Here is a 13989-nt window from a genome sequence, read left to right as displayed (position 1 = left end):
AGAATCTCAACTCGAGAGATTAAGGGGAAAGGGGAAATTTGTTAATTCATACAACTGTGGCTAAGGACACCAGGCGGTGCTGGATCCGGGAGCACAAAAGGTGTCAGTGGGAATGTGGCTTTCTGTGTCTCTCGGCTCACCTTTCCTGGTCTTCTTTACCCCTAGGCAGGCTCTCCCTTGGGCTTCCTTTTTAGCTCAGCTGGTAAAGAATCCGCCTGCAATGTGGGAGACCTGGGTTTGACGGGTTGGGAAGATTCCCCTGGAGAAGGGAAAGGCTACCACTCCAGTATTCTGGACTACAGAATTCCATGGACTATATATGGGTTGCAGAGTTGGTCATAACTGAGTGATTTTCACCTCACTTCAGGCTCTCCCTTTGTAATGGCAAATGCCCTCCAGCCACTCCAGGTTTATGCTTTTTATAGCTCAGCAGTGTCAGTGGGAAGAAAGAGTTTCTCTTTCCTAAAGGTTTCAGTGAAAGTCTAGAGTTGACTCTCATTGAATCAGGTCTATGCATGTGTTCACCACTGAACCATTCACTGGGGCTAGAAAGAATTAGGCTGAAATCACCTTCCAAAATGGAGGGTGGGATCAGTTTCACCCAAAACCCATGGGTGAGCACTGGGAGAGGAAGAAGGGATTCTACCCAGAAAAATTGAGGTGCTGTTATCTAAAGACAAAAGGAGGACACTGACAGGCCGGAGCAGACATCTACCACACGTGCATTCCACTTTCAACTTTAATGGCAGAGAATTTCGGAAAAGAAACTGTCAGAGATTGTCAGAGGAAACTCTCAGAACAAGTGAAATCTCGTACTGTTTTGCTAGTAAAGAAAAACCGAAATTATTGAAGACAACAATTGAATACAGAGTAGAGAAAATTCTCTTTTGCTCTATTTCCAAAATAAGCTAAAGCTGCATTTGTTTGCTGCAAGAATTAGGCCAATTGAATAATTAGTGGTTAATGTTGAGCTGAATTAAATAAATTATTAGTATATCCATATGATAGGGACTACGCAGCCATTAAAATGATGTAGTAAATGAATATTAATATGAAAAAAATTCCCTGTAGTTACTTTTTGGGAAAATGAGTGTTGCAAAACAATACTAACAACACAATGTCACAGTTTAAAAATGTGCATATATGTATGTATAGTGGAAAGACTCAAAAGTAGTATTTCTCAATTGGCTTTTCTGGGTTGATAAGTTATGAATGGCTTTTATTTTATTCTCTTTCCATATTTGTATTTTCTGAGCTTTCTCCAATGAATATTTATTAACTTTTTAAACATAATTTAAATTTTTATCAAAGTTATTGCCTATTGTTAAACAGTCCTATGAAGCTTATAATAAAGCTTCCTCCTGTTCACCCCAGTCCTTTCTTTCAGAGGCAACCACTTTCAACCCTTTTAGATGCTGCTTCTAGCATTCACTCTTAAATCACTTATTTGCATTGCTATTTTTAATTTTCTAGGTTCATATATCACATATTGACTTCCTAATAAGAAAGATGAAGATTCAACTCTAATATAGCATCCTCATCTGTATGGCTTAAATCGTTACTTTTATTAAACTCATATTTGTTGTTCTCATGATTAGGGATCATGTAAATGTTCACTGCTGAGCCAAGTAATGTATTTACATTTCATTTCCTAAATACCTATTCCTTTTACAGATTTTAATTTGATCCTGAAAACCTTACAAACAAGTGAAGAGCTGTTAAATGAATGAAAAAAAATTCCATTAATCTAATTGGGGAAAACCTTGATGTAATCCAATACAACCCCAGAAGATATTAAGAAAAGGTGGCAAGAATACACAGAAGAACTGTAAAAAAAAGATCTTCACGACCCAGATAATCACGATGGTGTGATCACTCAACTAGAGCCAGACATCCTGGAATGTGAAGTCAAGTGGGCCTTAGGAAACATCACTACGAACAAAGCTAGTGGAGGTGATGGATTCCAGTTGAGCTATTTCAAATCCTGAAAGATGATGCTGTAAAAATGCTACACTCAATATGCCAGCAAAGTTGGAAAACTCAGCAGTGGCCACAGGACTGGAAAAGGTCAGTTTTCATTCCAATCCCAAAGAAAGGCAATGCCAAAGAATGCTCAAACTACCGCACAATTGCACTCATCTCACACGCTAGTCAAGTAATGCTCAAAATTCTCCAAGCCAGGCTTCAGCAATACATGAACTGTGAACTTCCAGATGTTCAAGCTGGTTTTAGAAAAGGCAGAGGAACCAGAGATCAAATTGCCAACATCTGCTGGATCATGGAAAAAGCAAGAGAGTTCCAGAAAAACATCTATTTCTGCTTTATTGACTATGCCAAAGCCCTTGACTGTGTGGATCACAATAAACTGTGGGAAATTCTTCAAGAGATGAGAATACCAGACCACCTGACCTGCCTCTTAAGAAATCTGTATGCAGGTCAGGAAGCAACAGAACTGCACACAGAACAACAGACTGGTTCCAAATAGGAAAAGGAGTATGTCAAGGCTGTATATTGTCACCCTGCTTATTTAACTTCTACTCAGAGTACATCATGAGAAACGCTGGGCTGGAAGAAGCACAAGCTGGAATCAAGATTTCCAGAAGAAATATCAATAACCTCAGATATGCAGATGACACCACCCTTATGGCAGAAAGTGAAGAAGAACTAGGTGATTGCAGCCATGGAATTAAAAGGCGCTTATTCCTTGGAAGGAAAGTTATGACCATCCTAGATAGCATATTCAAAAGCAGAGACATTACTTTGCCAACAAAGGTCCATCTAGTCAAGGCTATGGTTTTTTCAGTGGTCATGTATGGATGTGAGAGTTGGACTGTGAAGAAAGCTGAGTGCTGAAGAATTGATGCTTTTGAACTGTGGTGTTGGAGAAGACTCTTGAGAGTCCCTTAGACTGCAAGGAGATCCAACCAGTCCATCCTAAAGGAGATCAGTCCTGGGTGTTTATTGGAAGGACTCATGTAGAAGCTGAAACTCCAATTCTTTCACCACCTCATGTGAAGAGTTGAAGAGTTGACTCATTTGAAAAGACCCTGATGTTGGGAAAGATTGAGGGCATGAGGAGAAAGGGACGACAGAGGATGAGATGGTTGGATGGCATCACTGACTCAATGGACATGGGTTTGGGTGGACTCCGAGAGTTGGTGATGGACAGAGAGGCCTGATGTGCTGCGGTTCATGGGGTCGCAAAGAGTCGGACATGACTGAGCGACTGAACTGAACTGAATGCAACCCCAGGTACCCAAATAATTTTTACCAGCAGAAAAATAAGTCAATTCAACAATAAAACAAGTTTAAATAAATATGCATGATAACATGATAGTAAATATACCTTGTGTATGTGTATTTATATACATAGGACTTCTCAGGTGGCGCTGGTGGTAAAGAACCACTTGCCAGTGCAGGAGATGTAAGAGATATGGGTTCGATCCCTAGATTGGGAAGATCCCCTGGAGGAGGGCGTGAAAACCCACTCCAATGTTCTTGCCTGGAGAATCCCATGGACAGAGGAGCCTGGCAGGCTATGGTCTATAGAGTTGAAAAGAGCTGGACATGACTGAAACAACTTAGCAGGCATGTATTGCCCAGAAAATCCCATGGACGGAGGAGCCTGGTGGGCTGCAGTCCATGGGGTCGCTAAGAGTCAGACACGACTAAGCGACTTCCCTTTCACTTTCCACTTTCATGCATTGGAGAAGGAAATGGCAACCCACTCCAGTGCTCTTGCCTGGAGAATCCCATGGACGGAGAAGCCTGGTAGGCTGCGGTCCATGGGGTCGCACAGAGTCGGACACAACTGAAGCGACTTAGCAGCAGCAGCATATATATATACACACACATACATATATAGTATACACATTTTATACATATATATAAAATGTGGGCTTCCCTTCGAACCCAGGTCTGCTGCATTGCAGATGGATTCTTTACCATCTGAGCCAGGAGGCAAGCCTCAATATATATATATGTATATATATACAATGCACTTAAGTCTGCTCTTCCTCCTTTGGTGAAATATATATATATATATATATATAATGTGATGCAATATATATATATATATAGTGTAAATAAAATATATACAGATAATGTGAATTAAAAAAATATATATATATGTGTGTGTGTGATGTAATGGATACTTATTTTATTCACCAGAGGAGGAAGAGTAGACTTAAAAGCATGCCTGTTGCAGGAGTCATTATCTGGAAGGTATGTTCTTGCTGTACCACTTTCTTCACCAAAGTTTTTGGGCTCATGGATGTCTCACACTCAACTTGCACTTAAATTTGGAGTATGTAGAAATGCTTCTAGAACTAAGAGAAGGCTAGCGATGAGAATGCTTGGGAATACAAGGAAAGAGCAGGCACCCATAATAGACTGAAGTGCTGGTTAAGGTCTTTCTTGTTTGGCATTCCTTGCCTAACAAAGCATTTCAGATCAGATCAGATCAGTCGCTCAGTCGTGTCTGACTCTTCGTGACCCCATGAACCACAGCACGCCAGGCCTCCCTGTCCAACACCAACTCCCGGAGTTCACTGAGACTCACGTCCATCGAGTCAGTGATGCCATCCAGCCATCTCATCCTCTGTCGTCCCCTTCTCCTTCTGCCCCCAATCCCTCCCAGCATCAGAGTCTTTTCCAATGAGTCAACTCTTCTCATGAGGTGGCCAAAGTACTGGAGTTTCAGCTTTAGTATCATTCCTTCCAAAGAAATCCCAGGGCTGATCTCCTTCAGAATGGACTGGTTGGATCTCCTTGCATTTGGGCTCACCCAAGCATAGTAAGTATCTCGCATTGGTCCAATATGCTAGTCTCTGACTGGCAAGTGTTTAATCAGTTGGGAAGTGTGTCATTGCCTAACATTATAATGTCAAACTATCACCTCCTATGGCATATATATTTAGTGTGCTTCTGGGTGAAATTTTGTTGTCTCAAAAGCAAAAATAAAAAGAAAGGCAGAAAATGCTTATTGTCTGAAAAGTGGTATAGTTTGTCAAGAGCTATTATGGAGAGAAAATTTTAATATTCTTTTAGGAGGTAACTGTACAATGCTTTTTTCTTGTACTTCAGTTCAGTTCAGTCCCTCAGTCGTGTCCGACTTTTTGTGACCCCATGGACTGCAGCACGCCAGGCTTCCCTGTCCATCCCCAACTCCCAGAGCTTACTCAAACTCATGTCCATTAAGTCAGTGACGCCATCCAACCATCTCATCCTCTGTCGTCCCCTTCTCCTACCATCTCAAATTTTTCCCAGCATCAGGGTCTTTTCCAATGATTTTCTTTTCTTGTATTTAATTGCTTTAAAAATTGTTTGGTGTTCTTCAAATTTCTGATGAAACCTTCTGTACAACTTATGGAATGGCTCATCTCACGCTCAACTGTGTCAAATAAGCCACCATCTTCATTTTTACTCCTAGAGTCACTCTGCTCTTCTCCTACTCTATTCTGAGTTGGTTTTCTTTGGGTGGTTTTCTTTCTTTCTTTCTTTTATAGTCTTTGGGTGCTATACAGCTGGTTTCCCTGTCGTCTCTTTTCCATCCTCCTGATAATCCCCTTTCTCTGCCATCCTGTGCTAGGTGAATGACTTGCTGATTCCATTCCTCTTTCTCAGTTTACTCCTTCATTTTGATGGAGCACATCCTTCAGTATCTTCTTTCAACTGGTACATTGGAGGTAAATTTTTTAAGACAGAGCAGAGCAGCACTTGATGAGAATGACTGAAGGTGTTGGACAACCCCCAGCCTTTCCTTCCCACCCCATCCTCCTCTCACTGCCACAGTGACAATAGCATCCTAGAAAGAGCACTGACGTCAGAATCAGGCACTCTGGGGACTGGAGTCTTAGCTCCAATTTCCGAATGCTTCTATTCTATACGCATTCCTGACTGATGATTCACCTGGCCACAGAATTTAAGTTTGCATTCTCCTTCTGAATTTTGAAAGCATTGTTCTATAGTCTTCTATTATAGTTGTATGCCACTGTAATCTCTAACTATTTCTCCTTGACAGCTTTTGGGATCTTCTTTATTTCTGGTGATAGGTAATTTTGGAATGCCTGGCTTTGATGTGAGAATTCCTTCATTAGGCTAGGTTCTTCAAAGGCTCCTTCCATCTGGAAAATTACTTTCTTGCGTCCTAGAAAATGTTCTAGTACTTCTTCCTCCACTTTGTTTTCTCTCTTGATTAGCCACCAGACAGAACACACCATTTTCTCTCATTTTCTATCTCTGTTCTTATGTTTGAGTGTCTGGAGTATGTCTTCAACTGTATCATCTATCAACTGCATTTTTATTTCTGCTCTTACATTTTGAACTTTCAGACGTTCTTTCTTGTTCTTTTTCTCTTATTATAACCCCTTGTTCTTGTTTTATAGTTGTAAAATCCTCTCAATATGGCTGCGTATTACAAATTTGGTGGAACTGTTATTTTGCCTCCTGCTTTGAATTATTTGTCTGAGTTCATGTTCCTTTCTTTTTTCCTCCCTTTCTTCCATTTTCCTTCCTTCTTTCCTTCCTTTCTCTCTCCTTATCTGCCTTCCTCCCTCCCTTCCCTTTTTTTCTTTCTTTTGGATTGCTGTTTTAGCCTCTGTCTTCCAGAATCCGTCCCTTAATATCTGATGGACCTCTAGGAAAGAGGCTCTGAACTGCTGACTGGAAGTCCTCTGCTTGCCAGTGTGACTTGTCAGCTGCTGGACTTCGCTGTGGACAGATTGGTAAGACCTGGCTCTCTCACCGGGACTTCTTCTGTGTGTAACATTTTTTAAATGTTTTTTATTTGGCTGCATTGGGTCTTAGTTGTGGCACACAGGATCTTCACTGCATCATGCAGGGTCTTTCATGGTGGCATGGGGGCTTGGTTGCTCTGCAGCATGTGAGATCTTAGTTCCCCAAGCATTGGCAGGTGAATTCTTAACCACTGGACCACCAGGGAAGTCCCCTGTACATTATGTTTTAATTTAAGAAAGCAACATATTATTTTATAGGAAAAGGCAAGTACACACCACTTACATCAAAGTTCACCTTATGAAGACCAAATGATTTCAGATATCTGATTTACTCAACCAAAAAATGTCCTGTAAGCGGAGACCTGTGACCAACTTCTGGAGCTCCGGACTCTAAAGAAAAATGAAAATAGGTTCCCTGAGGACATCATAGCCCTGTCACCACTGAAGTTGCCTCATATATCACCATGGCTACAACTTTCTACTCTGAAGCTATTACACTGGCTGAAAGCTAGGTGGTTGTCCTTTTGTAAATTGAAAGTCTGATGAATAAGCCTAATCTTTTTTGGCCACAATGATTCAGCACTCACTAGGTTCCAGGCCTTGTGTCAGATGCTTTTAACACAATATTTCCATCCCTGCACAATCCAAGGGCTGTCATTGACTTTGTGGTCTTATGATGGCACCTGGATTTGTGCAATGCACAACCTGAGCAGCAGTACATGATGGCTCTGACTTAAATCCTCCCATCAATTCAACAAGGGAGTTACTGTTCAGATGATTTAACAGATGACAAAACTGTGATTCAGAGAGGCTAAGTACTTTGCTGAAGTTCTCCTAGCTGCCAAGTGTTGGAGTTAAGATCCCAGTCTTCAAACTGCCTGGTTCTGAAGCCAGTGCTCTTCCTAGGACGCTGTTTCCACTGTGGCAGAGGGCGGGGGCTGGGGGGTGGCGGGGAGGGGCAGGCTGTGGTGGGATGGAGAGGCTGGGGACTGTCCCGTCCCATCAGCCATTCTCATCAGGTGCTGCTGTGCTCTGGAAGCCACCTTGGGGTGCCTGGCCATGGTGGGAAAGTCCTTCAGAAAATCTTTGTCTTTTGAACTCTGGCTCCACAATGATTGTCCTGCTCATTGTGTGTCTTCGCTCCACCTGGGACAGGCACAGATTCAGGCAGCTTGTGCTGCCAAGCACTCCCCCTGGCAGTCAGACCACTAGAGGGGCTCTGTGTCTAGAAGTCATGAGTCCCTTCAATAAGACTCGGAAGGCTGTCTGAGGCTGTCAAGAGGGCCACGTGGAGGGACAGAGAGCCATGTTTGGCCGGGGAGAGTGTCTAGGAAGGACCCTGAGTGTAGGCATGCCTTTCAGGGTGCGATTTCTCTCCCAAGTCCTCCAATCCGTGAACAGCGAAGTAGTTGCACTGCTACAGGGTCCCTTTCTTGGGGGTGGGGGTAGCCCCTTGTGCATGACTGTGTATGCTTGAGCACCTGTATATGTGTGTTGTCTTTACAATACTTGTGCACTCACAGATACCCAAAGATAGAGCTTGGAGTAATTGTGATGGGGATTAAAACTCATGAAATCTAACTTCTATATGAATGGGATGGTGTATGTGTGCATGTACACACACACACACACACACACACACACACACACACGGGGTCTTCCATACCCAAGCATCTTGGCACATGAGTTTTATTTTATCTCTGACCTCAAACCCAGGCAGATTTGAAGGTTTTTTTATTTCTGTTGACCTGTTCTCAAGCTTTTGGGTAGTAACAATCAGTTACATTCTCACAATAGCAAGATAACTGTTGGTTATTTTCTTCCTGCTGCTGCTGCTGCTAAGTCGCTTCAGTCGTGTCCGACTCTGTGTGACCCCATGGACGGCAGCCCACCAGGCTCCGCCGTCCCTGGGATTCTCCAGGCAAGAACACTGGAGTGGGTTGCCATTTCCTTCTCCAGTGCATGAAAGTGAAAAGTGAAAGTGAAGTCGCTCAGTCATGTCCGACTCTTAGCGACCCCATGGACTGCAGCCTACCAGGCTCCTCCATCCATGGGATTTGCCAGGCAATTTTCTTCCTACTCCGAGCCAGACACTGTGCTCAGTACTTTACATGCATTATCTCACGACCCTCCCCTCAGCATGAATGCTCAGTCATTCAGTCATGTCCAACTCTTTGTGACCCCATGGACTATAGCCCACCAGCCTCCTCTGTCCATGGGAATTCCCAGGCAAGAATGCTGGACTGGGTTGCCATTCCCTTCTTCAGGAATCTTCCCAACCCAGGGACTGAACCAGCATCTCCTGTTGTCTCCTGCATTACAAGTGGATTCTTTACCCTCCTTTCTGGAACCCTATAGAAAAGACATTATACCCAATTTACAGATAAGGAAATTGAGACTCGGAGAGAAGTAATGTTTCTAACCAGTTGAACACACATTTAAACCAGATCCAATTCCAAACATGGGCTCATTCCAATGGATTAATTGATTCAACAAATATGCTTTGAGCACCTACTGTGTGCCAGGCAGTGGACAATCAGAATCTTATAAGAGGGGACTGATTGCTGGTGATTTAGCAGTGAATGAAAGAGAAAAAAAATCCCTGACCTCATGAAACTTGAGAAACAGATAAACAAATTAAATAGTAAAATATATCAAGTGTAAATAATAAGGAGGAAAAAAATAAAATGCAGGAAAGAAGAGCAGCAGTTTGGAGTGACTGATACTTCCGATACAGTGACCAGGAGAGCCTCGTGGAGAAGGTGACATTTGTGTAAAGATTCAAAGGAAGTGAGAAAGCAAACCACGCAGAAATGTATGGGGAAAGAATTCTAGGCAGAGGAGACAGCCTGTGCAAAGGTCCTGAGGTGGGGGCACGGCAGCTGTGTTTGAAGAATATGGAGAGAACCAGCATGGCTAGAGCGGAGGCCATCTGAGGGGGAGCAGTGGGTATCGTGCTTCTCTTAATAATGAACTACAACCCAGTGCGTTACCATCGGTGTGCTCTGACCAAGCATTTTCAGCACACTCTGCCTACTCTACACTCCACTTTCCTGGCATCTTTCACTGAAGTCTGCGGAGACTGGAGGCTGGGTGGTGTTTTCAGAGAAGGACGGAGGGAGCCTCTCGATTTCCACTGCTGTCCACTTCAGCAGGAGGGACGTGCAGGGTTAGCAGGGGGAGGGAGGTCCTGTGGGGGGACAGGAAAACCTCAGCCCTCTCATTGCACTGGTGTTGCCCTCAAGTCACTTGGCAACCAGCCTGGCAGCAGCCACGCAGGCCCCTGCAAGGTTATACCTCTGTAGCCCTGTCTGTCTCTTCTTTGTTGGAGCCAAAAGAGAAGCTCTGTGTAATTCTTAAGACCACATATTTAGCTAACCTACTCTGGCCTAAGTGATATTTTATGAGGAATTAGTCTAACGGCTGATCATCTCTCACCCTGACAGTGGCTAATGTGTCCCGGGAAGCCCTCACTGCCGAGCCAGCTTCTCTGTTCTTGGCAGGGACTGAGCCTGGACTAGGGATGTGGCTCCAGATGCAAGCTGGGTCTAGGGGTTTGGGAGGTTTTAAGGAATCAGGGCCGACCCAAAGGAAATCAGGCACAGAGGGAAAAAATGAATAAATTGCATTTTTTGAGGAAATTGCTTTTTATTTTTTTGCCTCTCATGTCTAGCTCCCTTTAATTTGAGGGAACCCTGTATGAGTTAGTTATAGGCAATCAACTCAGTATTTTCCACCCGTGAATCAATAAATATTAAAGAATCCAGTTTGGGGATGACTAGTGGCCCTGGATGGCCACACTTCCGGGAGCTATGCTATGCCGCCAACTCCTTTCTGGAAGTTCTTTGCCCTCAGCTGCCGCCGTGGCACCCTGTGACTCCCATCTCCCTGGTCAAGGGGGGACTGGCCACCTTACCTAAGGACAGCCAGTCCTTACTCTAATCACCAACCTATGAGATGGTCTCAGATCCAGCAAAGTCTAGGATGACTAGCCAGATTGTTTCACTGGGAGAACTTGATGTCAAGGCCCGGTTGCAGGAGCTAAAGAAGCCGAGAAGCAGAGACATAGTAACTGAGGCTTGTTTAGAGGAGGCAGCGAGAACTGGTTATAGCATGTGCTGCATTCTGGAGGGCTCCCTCTTCCTTCCACTGTTCTCTCCGCATTTCTCTCTAATCCTCTTTGCTGTCTTTTCCTCCACCCATCTTCAAACTCTGCTTCCCTCCATGTGGTCATACATTCCAGTGGCAAAAAGGAAGAAGAGGATGAGGGAGGTCTGTCACCAAATGATCTCAGCGCCAGACTTCCATCACACTATTTGGAAACTCCAGCAGAAGAAAGCTTCTGTCTCCTGGAGCCCATATATAAAGTCCCAGGAAAGGCCCCTGATTGGTCAGTGTGGATCACATGCCCCTCTCACTTGGCAAATTCCCATGGGCAGGGGCCTGGTTTGATTTGATTCTTCTGGCTTACATCATGTGCCTAGAGCCTCCAGGCAGGAAGCCCCATGAATCACATGAAATGGAAGATGGGCATAATTAAAAGAACCTGTCACTGAAGTTACCAGAAAAAGAGGCTGAATGGTGATGGCTATACCCAGATTGACAGGTCAGCTCTGTGATTGATAGTCCACCCTGGCCTAGGCACCTGCGGGGAAGGTGGTATGGGCACAGCCCTCTTCTGTGTTGGAAAAGATGGCACACTCACCAGAGACAATGATCAGCACTTCTGAAGCAACTGGAGAACTGGGATTCCTGAAAGTCAAGGTGATGGGCTAGCCATTAACTCGATTCCATGTCACTTGCCCTACTGATTCAAAAAGGCCCCAGTGCTGTGAGATGAGTCTGTGGCAGGAAGGTCAGACCACTTCTGTATCACCTTGAACAAATTCTTAGGCTGCTGGTCACCTAACAATTTGAGAAAAAGAGGTAGTTGGGGTGGAGGGAAAGAGTACAGGGTATCACTGTCTTCTCCCGAAGCCATCCAAGAGAGGGCCCGGGTGATCTTGGTGACTCTGGGCCTACAGAAGGTTGTCTGCCAGGGCGGCTTTCCCTGCCTGGGGGACAGGGTGTGGGGAAATCCTTCCATGAAGATGGACTCAGGGGCTATGCAAACCAGGGTGTTGTACTGGGAGGTGAAGTGGAGTTTCCCTAGCCTGGATAACCTCGTTAAAGCAGACCACTAACTCTGGACCTAGAATGAAGGCCTGACCTGGAAATGGGAGGCACATGTCTGCAGCTCCATGGGTCGGGGAAAGAAGGCAGGATGGGTGTGGGGTGGGGCATGAAGAATAGTTTGGTAAGTTCCACCCTTGGAGTCAGAGTTGAAAAGAACTTAGAGATACACCTGTGAGGCTGTCAGGACCTAAGATCTAGAGCCGAATGATAGAGGAGGAGCAGGATTCTGAGGAAGAAGATGGAGATCAGTATTGAAAACCTTCTTATGGGAATGATGGAGGAAAATAGCCATCTGTGACTCAGGTGAGGGACCCTGGACTGTGACATCTAATTGATAGAAGACAGCAGTACTTGGATATTGTTAGGAAGAAGGGCCACGCTATCAGATCTAGGGTGAAATGGAGGAGCCACTCAGAAGTGGAGAACTGAAAGCCAAAAGGCTGGAGAGGTGCACACAGGGGGGTGCAGAGCAGATGGGGCTCTGACCTGGAAACTTAAAACAAGGATATCTCTTATGTGCCAAGCTTTATACCTTCAATTAGTTAATCCGTGTGTGTGCCTCTCGTACACCCCAGGAGAAAGGTAGCATTGGTCATGGGGCAGAGGTGGGAAGGAGGAGGCCAGACAGGGCTGGGTGTCAGGAGCCAGCATGCAGGCAGGAGGTGACTGGAGGGGAAGACTGTGCACAAAGTTAGGCTCCAAGCCTCAATGAAATGAAGACCCATTGGCCTGCACTCAGCAGTGGTTTAGCTGTTAAGTCATGTCCGACTCTTGTGATCCCATGGACTGTAGCCAGCTAGGCTCCTCTGTCCATGGGATTTTCCAGGCAAGAATACTGGAGTGGTTTGCAATTTCCTTCTTCAGGGGATCTTTCTGACCCAGGAACTGAACCCAGGTCTCCTGCACTGCAGGCAGATTCTTTACTGACTGAGCTACCAGGGAAGGCCTGCACTTATAGAACACAAATTTAAACATAAAACTATTAAGACTTTCAAGACAGTGACTAAATAACATTAAACCCTAAGCATGGCCCTTCTAAGTATAGACTATAGATTTCTGTGTGTCTGCACAGGTGGCACACCTGGGAAGCTGGCCTCACTCAAGCACAGCAGAGGAGAGAATTTTAGTGCCTGAAAAGCTGTCCCCAGAATTCTGGGGAATGAATTATATTTGAGTTGGAGGCAATGTCCCAGGGCATGGGTTCTGGCAAAAACTAAGGTGATGGAGGACAAAGCTAAACTGATCTGAATGAGTTCAGGAGAGCAGTTCTTTCTTTGTTCCAGAGAGGAACAGGGAGAGATGTGCCTATGAGAAAGGAAAAGCTGGCAGCCATGTGAATGTGTAGGGAAGATTGGTGGAGACAGGTCCCTGGTGGCAGTGGGAACTTTAAAGCACTGGGATGTGTGATGTTGAATTTTAAGTTCTTTGTAAGTCTGTGGTTACAATTCTTTTCCACTTCTCCCCTCCAACTTACCTTGATTAGGAAAATATATACTCACAGATACTTAGAAGAAGTGGCGTGTGTGTGTGTGTGTGTGTGTGTGTGTGTGTGTGTGTGTGTTTGCGTGTGAGTCACCTGAGGAAGGAGTTGAGTTTCACATCAGATTCAAAGTGATACAGACTTCATAGGCACAAACAGAAGCAAGAGTCTTGAGACTATAAATCCCCCAACCCTGAGAACCCGAGGAATCACAGGGAGGGCTTTGAACTTCCTTGGGATGTTGAAGCAGGAGAGAGGATGTACAGGCCACTCTGATGTAGATCTCCAGGGGCTGTATGAAATGTGGGCCAAACAAATCTTCATGGTCTAGGATCAAAGTAATCCTGAACTTCTAAGTGGTGGTGGGCGTGGTGGTGATGATGATGAAGGGGATGATATTGACAATGGTGGTAATGATCATGTCAAACACTGTTCAATATAATTCTCATGCCATCCCATCAAGAAGGAACTCTTTATTGCTCTTTTACTAATGAATGTACCGAGGCACAGAGAGCTGAAGCAACTTGTCCAAAGTCACATATATAGTAAATGCTGGTAAGTCACTTCAGTCGTGTCCGACTCTGTGTGACCCCAGAG

The sequence above is a fragment of the Bos taurus genome, chromosome 15, assembly GCF_002263795.3.
Source record: "Bos taurus isolate L1 Dominette 01449 registration number 42190680 breed Hereford chromosome 15, ARS-UCD2.0, whole genome shotgun sequence".
NCBI lineage: Eukaryota > Metazoa > Chordata > Mammalia > Artiodactyla > Bovidae > Bos > Bos taurus.
Note: the sequence above shows the minus strand (reverse complement) of the source record.